This window comes from Accipiter gentilis, chromosome 2, assembly GCF_929443795.1.
Source record: "Accipiter gentilis chromosome 2, bAccGen1.1, whole genome shotgun sequence".
NCBI lineage: Eukaryota > Metazoa > Chordata > Aves > Accipitriformes > Accipitridae > Astur > Astur gentilis.
Window position 1 is genome coordinate 52305723 of NC_064881.1, and position 9393 is coordinate 52315115.

The window sequence follows — 9393 nt, forward strand, 5'->3', positions numbered from 1 at the left end:
CTACCTGCCTGTCTGCGCTATGGGAGAGGTGCAAGGAGGACATCAGGTCCACAAGTCTTCCTCCACCAAAGCTGTCGTAGAGGAAGGCAGGCAAGGGGCTCCATCTGTATGTAAAAGACTGGTGAAGACCACTTATCGCCTTACCCTGAAGGCTACCACCTGCTTCCAAGGAGTTAGATTATTGCTCCAACCCAGGAAGAACCACAGATTTTTAAACGCAATTTGCTTGCAAAAAGCAAAGCTTTATGTTCTCGCTCTTCTCTCTGCCAGCAAAGAAAAGCAGCAAAAGCTGAACCCTCCCAGCAGAAGGATATTGCACCCCAATGGGGCTGAAGAAGCCAGCAGCATCTCAAGCCCACGAACCAACCACAAAGGAAAACACAAAAATTCTTTCTGGTATTACCAGGAGCCAAAGGAAAAGGCACACCCAAAGCCAGAAGGTGCAGGGAGGCAGGAGGCAAGTGCCCCTCTTTATATATATACACACTCTCTTTATATTCTATGTTCAAATGCCTTGCAAACAGGACTAGGACCCACAGCCCTGTTTCCGAGTATGGGATTATACTAAATTGTGATTAATTTAAAAAAGGATGACAAACACAATGTGTTAGGAAAGGAACTGGACAAAGAGAGAAGAACAAGCCTGTAGACCTCAGACCCCATGGGATAGCTCTATATACAAAAGGAAACAAAGATATGTCCAAATAATGTGCAGAGAAAAAAAAAAAGCACACCTTGGGTTCCACGCACAAAGAAGAGGATCTTTACAATTAAATTGCAGGTATTTCCATGACGGGAGCTAAAAAAGAAACAACACAGGACTAAAATATTTTCCACTGCCCCATGTTTGGGGAAAAGAAACCCATCTGCTTGAAGCTCTAAAGATGATAATCAGGAAAATATCTGTAGTGCGACTGTCAGTCTGCTTTTTCGAATTCAAAGGCCAGTCAGTCAGAGCATCCTGTTTTACTGTAATATTGCAGCACTGTTTACACCACTTGCTAAGATGCATGTCCAAGGGACCGATTTTGGCACTCGGCTAGGACAGCAACCCATTACATTTTTAGAAAAACAACCCATACCTATGAAACTTCCCTGCGGTGCATGATCAATACTTAAAAGGGCTTTGGAAAGCACGCAGCTGTTCTCTAAAACAGAAGTGTCAGAAAGCTTAGGACAGCATTTCTGGAGCTTCAACACCCACATTTTACCACCTACTTCCATCTTTGGGCACTTGCAGTTAATGGAAGTTGAAGGTCCTTGACACTGAGAAATCGAGCCACTAACATGCAATGGCCTTAACACAAGTATGACCTTTTTTTTTTTTTTCTTCATTATTTATCATTAGTAAAAGTAGTCCTAGTAAAATGACTTGATTCTTCACCATCACTACAAGTCTGGATAACTTTACAACCTGTATAAGATGGAACGCAAGAGAATGGTGAGCATCAGCAGGCCAGGCACGCTTCCCTGATCACAGCTATGCTTATTTATGGTGGCCTGATCCTGCCCACACTGATCCCACTGCTCTGTCCACAGCAGCTTCAGCAGAAAAAGACTGAAATTTTCAATTCTTTACAACAAAAGCAAAAAAAAAGCACATAAAAGCAAACAAAAACACATGCACTATTATTATAATATATATGATATATATTTTTTCTGATATGCTATATTATAAATTGTTATTTAATATATATACACACACATATAGAACTTTAATTTCTCATGCTTTTTGCGCTGAGTATCTGCTCCTGGCCATGACCTGCAGCAGAATATTTGATGGGACTGACATTAGGACTACTTTCCAGCAGTAACAGGCACTCAGGTAAGAGAGTGGCTGAGGGTACATCAGGTAGATGACAGAAGACATCAAAACATTTGGGAAAATAAATCACATCTCAAGCTATTTAGCAGTATGTTTAAAGTTGTATAAATTAGGTATTTTAGAAATTAGGAGGTTCTTGTGAGAGAGATAATAGTGTCACAAGGGATCATAAATCAATTGGGGGGGGGGGAGGGGGGAAGCTAAAAGCTGCTTTAAGGTATAGTTCTTGATTCACTCTGCAAGAAGGAAAAGCTCAAGATCTGCAGCTCCCAACAGAACGGTGCAGCTACGTGGAAGATGGTAAAAAACGACATAGATAGATCTATGCCTTAATGCAAAGCACGTACTCTCATACAGCCACATGATTATTTTTTTTTTTGCCAGCTGGGAATAGAAAATGCAGGTCATTAGAGTTAACTTCAGGCTGTTTTAATTACCATTTAAAAAAAAAAATTGCTTTCTCATTAATAAAGATCCATGGCAAATAGAAGGGACTTACAGTCACCGGCGGGATGTTGAACAAGTGTCTGTGCACAACCAGCACTGTAAGTAAATAATCTGCATTATGACCCTTCAAAAAACATCAAGCCCACATGTTGGAAGAGGGATGCTTCGACAGAAGCAATGGCAACATTACGCAAACTCAAGGGATTGCTGTCTGCAGCTCCCGTTTCCGGGTGGATGAAGCTCAATAAATAGCAAACAAAGAAAATATGTCTTGTACAGCATTATATTAAACAAGGTGTTACCCAGCAAGTCAGCACAGTTCCTGCAGCATCATCGACCTTCCCCATCGCCAAACAGATGCACAACAGGATTTTTTCTCCCCTCTCCAAAATTAGAAGAACGCAGACCATAACAAACATCTCCAGGCCGGGACATGGAATACTGCAAAGTATTTGCTAATAATTCAGCTCAAACGTAATTGCAATTATCTACAGTTAGTTGCAACCACAGCTCCCTCTGATAAAAAGCCCTTTTTTTAGATGCTAATATGTTTTCCAAACAAATCTATCTGCATTAAAAATTTCAATACCAGTTACCTAACCAAGGACTAAATTCAAGGGGGAAATTTCGACAAGAAGCATCGTTTTTTGCATAAAAACCTCTGCCTTTGCAGAGCACAGACTGGACTTTCCCTACAGTTAATTTTACCTTAACTCAAAGCCACCATTGCACAGCTTGCAAACCCGGTGAGACATCGTCCAAATATTCTCCAAACAGCCTGGGAGAATTTTTCCCCTGCAAGACACGCCCAGAATGGGGCACATGAGCTAGACAGTGAGCACCATTGCATGAGGGTTGTGGTCATAGTCATGAGATGTCACATGGCGATAAATGAATAAGGGAATTTCAAGGGAAAAAAGAAAAATTAAGAAAAAACAGCATTCATGGCTGTATATGCCTCCACCACAGAGGTCCTGAGCTATCTGCTCATATGACTTTTTTTACAAAGCAACCATTAATAGCAAATTTGGGAGTTCCCTCATACCATACTCGAGTCTCTGGCATCTCGCACAGCAAAGAAATGGGTTAATCCAAAAATTTGGGTCACAACACCTCCAAATCTGACTGGTTTTCACATGCAGAAAAATGAAGAAGCCACCTCCCTCCTCCACTCGGAAGCATCACAAGAAGATTCATTATAAACAGGAAAAAAAAGCACCAAGCATGATCAAAATCTCTCATGGAAGAAGAAAATGTTTTATTTTACAGAAATAAGGACTACGGCAACCTACAGCACAACAGGGTTGGAATAAAATCCTACAGCATGGCTGTCTCCTGCACGCCTTTACTCCATGCACCAGATGATGGAGGAGTCCTATAGGGGGGAAAAAAATACATGGCCAAGTTATTCATGACTACAATCATAATAAATGTATGCAGCAGGGGAAGTAGGACAAATAAAGTCCCCATCACCTCAAAAAAAATCACATTTTTGCAACATGTGGTTTTACAGCGGGGGTGACAGAGGAACAAGAACAAAACAAACACTACACAATGAAAAGCATAAACCATTTTGCAGTTATTTTCTGCTTTTATTTAGGGAAGAGATTACAGAGATAGCAAAGAAATCACAGCCTAACCCAACACAAGCATTTACTTCAAAAAAAAAAGAGAAAAAAAAAAAGTAAATTTACTAAAAAAAAAAAGTAAGTATAGGTATTGCAGCTGAGTTCAACTTCATTCAAGGAGAGGCTGGAAAATGTGCAGATTTTGCTTTCAGCATCCCAGCAGATGAGTAGCCAAACAAACCTAAACTGCCCTTAGGAGAGTTTTTTCCTACAGATCTGAATTCCAGCAATACAGTATTAAAAAACACCTGCTGATACACAATTTCTTCTTTTTTTTTGTACCCATCTTCAGTATAGAATTGAAAAAGCAACTGATCACCAATGCAATCTTTGTTTTCTAATGGCACTGCAAGCAAAGCGGACATGGGGAAAAAAAATAATTCATCCTGCCCCTTTTATTTTATTTTTTTTAGTTAAATGCTATTTTTTCCATCATCAGAAACACTGAAGAGCAGAGACGAGCCCATGCACTGCAACAAAGAGATGGCACCTGCCTACTGAATTTCCTGACTAGTGACACTACGAAGAAAAAAGAAGAGTTTTAAATAGAAGCCTCCCTGCAAGTGTTAAATCAGATTAATTTAACTCTTTTGCATTATTTTAATCTTGCATATCATCATTTGCAAGGCAAGCAGAAAAAAAAAAAAAAAGAGGGTAGGATTCTTATCTTGACCATATTCCTTTGGAAACACAGTGTATTATTAAAAAACACAAATAACCTTTCTGATAGCAAAAGACATGCTTCCAGTTCCTTTGCAGTAGGGCGACAGCGCAAATTTTAGCCATAGCTTTCTGGGCACCCAACATCAAGCGATGGGCACGAGCTTCCCTTCATCCTTGTAACGCTTAACGCCATTGCTGGCAACGCCAACACAAGTTTGTGGCCAGATTCTGTATTTGCACATGTCAAAAAGTATGCTGCAAAAGAATAAAATGCAATTTGAAGGGTTGGTGATGCTGCTGGAGGACAAGTTTTGCAACATTGCCCCAGCAAGCGCCGGCACGTAGGCAGACTCCAATGCTTCATTTTGCGAGTTAAGCTCATGCTTAAGTATCTGCGTTACATTTAAACCAAATAGATCATGCCGTAGGCAAACACATCCTGCTTTTACGGTCAGAAAGACACCACCAACCATGTCCTGCGTAGAAGGACCCAGTCCTCCATCCACCCATCATGTCTCACGGCGATCAGACCTGGATGCTCAAGTCCTTCCCCGTGCAAGCAGCCTTTGCCCTGATGGTGATGACTCCAACCCTACATAAAACATGGGCAGATGCTCCTCCTGCCCGCACAAAGCCCTCAGGTGTCACGGATTTCTGCGGTCCCTGCAGCACCAGCAACCCTCAGAAGACCCATAAAAAGCCAAGCGAGAGCCACCTACCCACCCCGCTGCCCAAACTAGCTGAAGTGTAGGAAGGAGGATAACAAAGACGGGAAAAGTAAATCAGTTTTTTTTAAAAGTTCTTTCCATTTTCATCTAGCAGAATGTGTTTATGGTACAGGCAGGGAATCAAAAGAATTATTTTTATCTTGATATTATTTACCCTTTCACACTTGCTATTTAAATATCTCTGAATTCCCAGAAGAACCAGCAATTCAAAATACCATTTGATATATATTTATAAGCAAGGGGAAGCACAGACTCATTCATTTTCAGCTTGCCTACTTTTTTTTTTTTTTTAAATTAGATTTTAAGTGCTGTAATATTGATTTGCAAATTTATCAAGACACAGAAGTATTATTTCTCCTCTACTCTCAGTAAAGAGTCTCCAGCCCCAGTGCAGGCATTTTGCTGGCTGGGAGACCTGGTCACACCGGATAGTTGCATGGTGAGGAGCAAACAATGAGAGATTTAAAATAATTTAAAAAAAAAAAAAAAATTAAAAATATATATATATCAAGAGAGTTGTGAGAAAAGGAATAAGGTTTCTTGCACAAGAGGATGGGAATAAAAGACTTTAATATTAAAATCTCTGTTCTACCAGTCTCTGTAGCCAATCTCAGCTAAATAACTTGCAGCCATTGCACAAGAGGCAACCCTGGATGTCACAAAAACCACAGCAGCACAGCATTATGCTGCAAAACTCCTCTAAACCCAGCAATTGCCAATATCCCTCTAGGAGAGATGCATCATATCAAAAAGCTCAGTCTTATTTTAGACACGATGGGAGGAGGTAACAGAGATGGAGAACTAACCAAGGAGCTGGGATTGCAGCAGGACACGTGGTTGCACACTGCTCAGCCTCTCCGACGTCTGTCAAAGCCACATCAGCAGCGGTTGTGTTTTTGTGGTTTTTTTAATTGCATTAATATACACAAGCAAACCAGCAGGGCAGGAGGCTTCAGAGAGAGCAACAGGGGTTATTTGTCACTTGGCTGATGGCTGGAGAGAAGGAATCAGCACATCATTAGCACCCCAGAAAAAGCCCAGAGACCCACCTGGAGGTGAGATGAGATGGAAAAGGACATTGCAGCTGGAGAAGGTCACAGAGCAGGAAGGCATGGAGGGGCCAGACAGCAGCTAGCTTGAGTCATAGGTGATTTAAAGACCTGAACTATCAGCATGAACTCCTGGACCAAGGCAATACAGGTACCAACAAGGCAAGATGGGGCATTGCATATTCACAGCCGCATTGCAAAGGGAAATACCAGCCTGGAAAAAGGGGTAAAAGCTGGATAAAATATGAACCTTATTGCTATTGCTACTGGATGAAGAAAAAAAAGGGGAAAAACCCTCATAGTTTAGTCCAGCCTTCCCAGTCCACACACCACACAGCTAGTAAAAATTTAGGATTTAGCAGGATGAAGCACAAAGAGCAAAACTTCAGACCACCACCCCACGCACATGTTATCCCCGGCTTTGCAAAAGAGACAACTACTTGTTTCTGCAGCACTCCCAGACATGAGGACGCATCTCAAGCTGCAAATGTCACGGAATACTTCAAATGCAAAGAAGCAGAGGTTTTGCAGCCTGTATTCAGTGTGATGGTGGAAGAATGAAAGAGTGCTTTTAGGTTTCCAAACCCTCTGCTTTTTGATATGCACACAAAGACACTGAGCAGTTCAGCGGAAACACAAGACTTCCCCAGCAAAGTCCACTCCAGCACCAGATGCTGCAGGTTAATTGTACCATGCAGCTAGGGCGAGCTTTTACTAAAAGCATCGAACCACAGACACGTTGAAGTACAAAAGCAACAAAAAAAGTTTCTGCAGTCAGCCAAGGACTACTGCAGAAAGTTGTGCTTTATACATTTAAAAGTAGTTTTATTTCCTCTCCTTCCACTTCAAGTCCATCTCACTGACTCATTTATGGTTAAAGCTTCCTGAATTAGCCTGGAAGGAAAAAAAAAAAAAAAATAAATACCATTACACCCTATGCGAGGTTAAAACTGAGCCAAAACCTGTTATTTAACTATAACATGGGTCACGGAGCAGTTCCCAATGTTGCCATCACACCGGAGGTCGACACATCAACCTTTCATTGTGTTAAGCAACCACAGGACAGTGTCATGCTGACTGCTCATGGCAAAGCACGCACGGGGACCTCCCATCTTCACCCAGTCACTGGCCACACGAGACACAAGCACAGTTCTTGGGAGAGCACAGCACCCTTGACACGCATGTCCCACCTTGGTCACGCTCCTGCGCAAGGCCAGCCCTGCTCCCAGGTTGCAAACGCAGACCTCTGTGTGCAAGCCATGTCCCTAAGCAACACATACAGCCCCCATGTAAGGCCAGCCTTACCCCAAGGCTGCACACACACCACGTGTGCAAAGCCAGCCTCATCCCCACATTGCAGACACACACCCCTGTGCAAGGCCAGCCCTGTCCCTGAGCTACACACACACACCCTGTGCCACGCCAACCGTATCCCCAAGGTGCACACACACCCTTGTGCAAGGCCAGCCCTGTCCCCGAGCTGCACATGCACGCTACTGTGAAAGACCAGCCCTGTCCCTGAGCTGCACACACACACCCTGTGCTAGGCCAGGCTCATCCCCAAGCTGCACTCACACAGCCTGTGCAACACCAACCGTATCCCCAGGCTGCACACACACCAGCCCTGTCCCCACATTGTGCACGCACACCCTTGTGCAGGGCCAGCCCTGTCCCCAAGCTGCACACACACACTATAGCCAGGCCAGCCCTGTCCCCGAGCTACACACGCACACCTTGTGCGATGCCAACCGTATCCCCAGGCTACACACACACCCTTGTGCAAGGCCAGTCCCATCCCCAAGATGAACACACACATGCCCTGTGCCAGGCCAGCCCTGTCCCCAGGCTGCACACACACCCTGTGCAACGCCAACCGTATCCCCAAGATGCACATAAACACCCTGTGGAAGGCCAGCCTCATCCCCAAGCTGCACACACACACACCCTTGTGCCAGGCCAACCCTGTCCCCAAGATGAACACACACACATGCCCTGTGCCAGGCCAGCCCTGTCCCCAGGCTGCACATGCACCCTGTGCAATGCCAACCGTATCCCCAAGATGCACATAAACACCCTGTGAAAGGCCAGCCTCATCCCCAAGCTGCACACACACCCTTGTGCAAGGCCAACCCCGTCCCCAAGATGAACACACACACGCCCTGTGCCAGGCCAGCCCTGTCCCCAAGATGAACACACGCACACGCCCTGTGCCAGGCCAGTCCTGTCCCCAGGCTGCACACACACCCTGTGCAACGCCAACCGTATCCCCAAGATGCACATAAACACCCTGTGGAAGGCCAGCCTCATCCCCAAGCTGCACACACACTCACCCTTGTGCCAGGCCAGCCCCATCCCCAGGCTGCACACACACCCACACCAGGCCAGCCCTGTCCCCAAGCCACACACACACACGCTTCACAACAACCAGCCCCGTCCCCAAGACGAACACACACACCCCCACCCATGCAAGGCCTGCCCTGTCCCCACATTACACACCCCCTCCCTCTGCAGAACCACCCCTGCTCCCACGCTGCCCCCCCCCTTCAAGGCCACCACGTCCCTAAATCACACTCCCCACACCCTTCCCCCCAAGCCGTGTCATACCCCTATCATAGCCCTGTCACAATCCTGTCACGGCCCTGTCACGATCCTGTCACGGCCCTGTCACGCTTGGGGAGGAGGGAGGCTGGGGGGGGGGGGGGAGAAAGCGGGAAAGGCCCAGCACGCGCCGCCGCGCGCGCTCCTCACCTGCCGCCGCGAGGCTGCGCCGTGCCGCCGGCACCCAAACATCACGTGACACACACCCCCTCCCCTCCCGGCGGGCCCGCCCCGACCACGTGGCCGCCTCCCCTCACCCCGCCCCTCCCGCTGGAGTCCCCAACCCGCAGGTACTCACCCGCCCCGGACTACGACTCCCAGCAGGCAACGCGACGCTACGCCACGCCCCGTTTTCCTCGACGACCAATCACCGGAGGGAAAGAGCCGAGAGTGGCGGGCACCACCCTACACACAGTCCCGCCCCCCGGCCCTCAGCCCCGGCCCCTCCCTCGTCT

General features: G+C 46.0%; 1 protein-coding gene across 18 annotated transcripts in view; it reads right to left on the minus strand.

The window, feature by feature from the left end:
* Positions 1–9145, minus strand: part of TSNARE1 (t-SNARE domain containing 1) — a 485628-nt gene extending 476483 nt beyond the window's left edge. For 8 of the 18 annotated variants that reach the window (XM_049828081.1, XM_049828050.1, XM_049828042.1 and 5 more), the window contains exons 1-3: positions 9089–9140; positions 6098–7234; positions 3565–3647 (exon numbers count right to left, since the gene is read on the minus strand). The gene's annotated coding sequence lies outside the window, so the exon portion shown is untranslated. Of the gene's footprint in view, positions 1–3564; positions 3648–6097; positions 7235–8944; positions 8967–9088 lie in introns of those variants that run through there. The other 10 variants (XM_049828098.1, XM_049828073.1, XM_049828090.1 and 7 more) reach the window with 7 other exon arrangements.
* Positions 9146–9393: the final 248 nt, after the last annotated feature.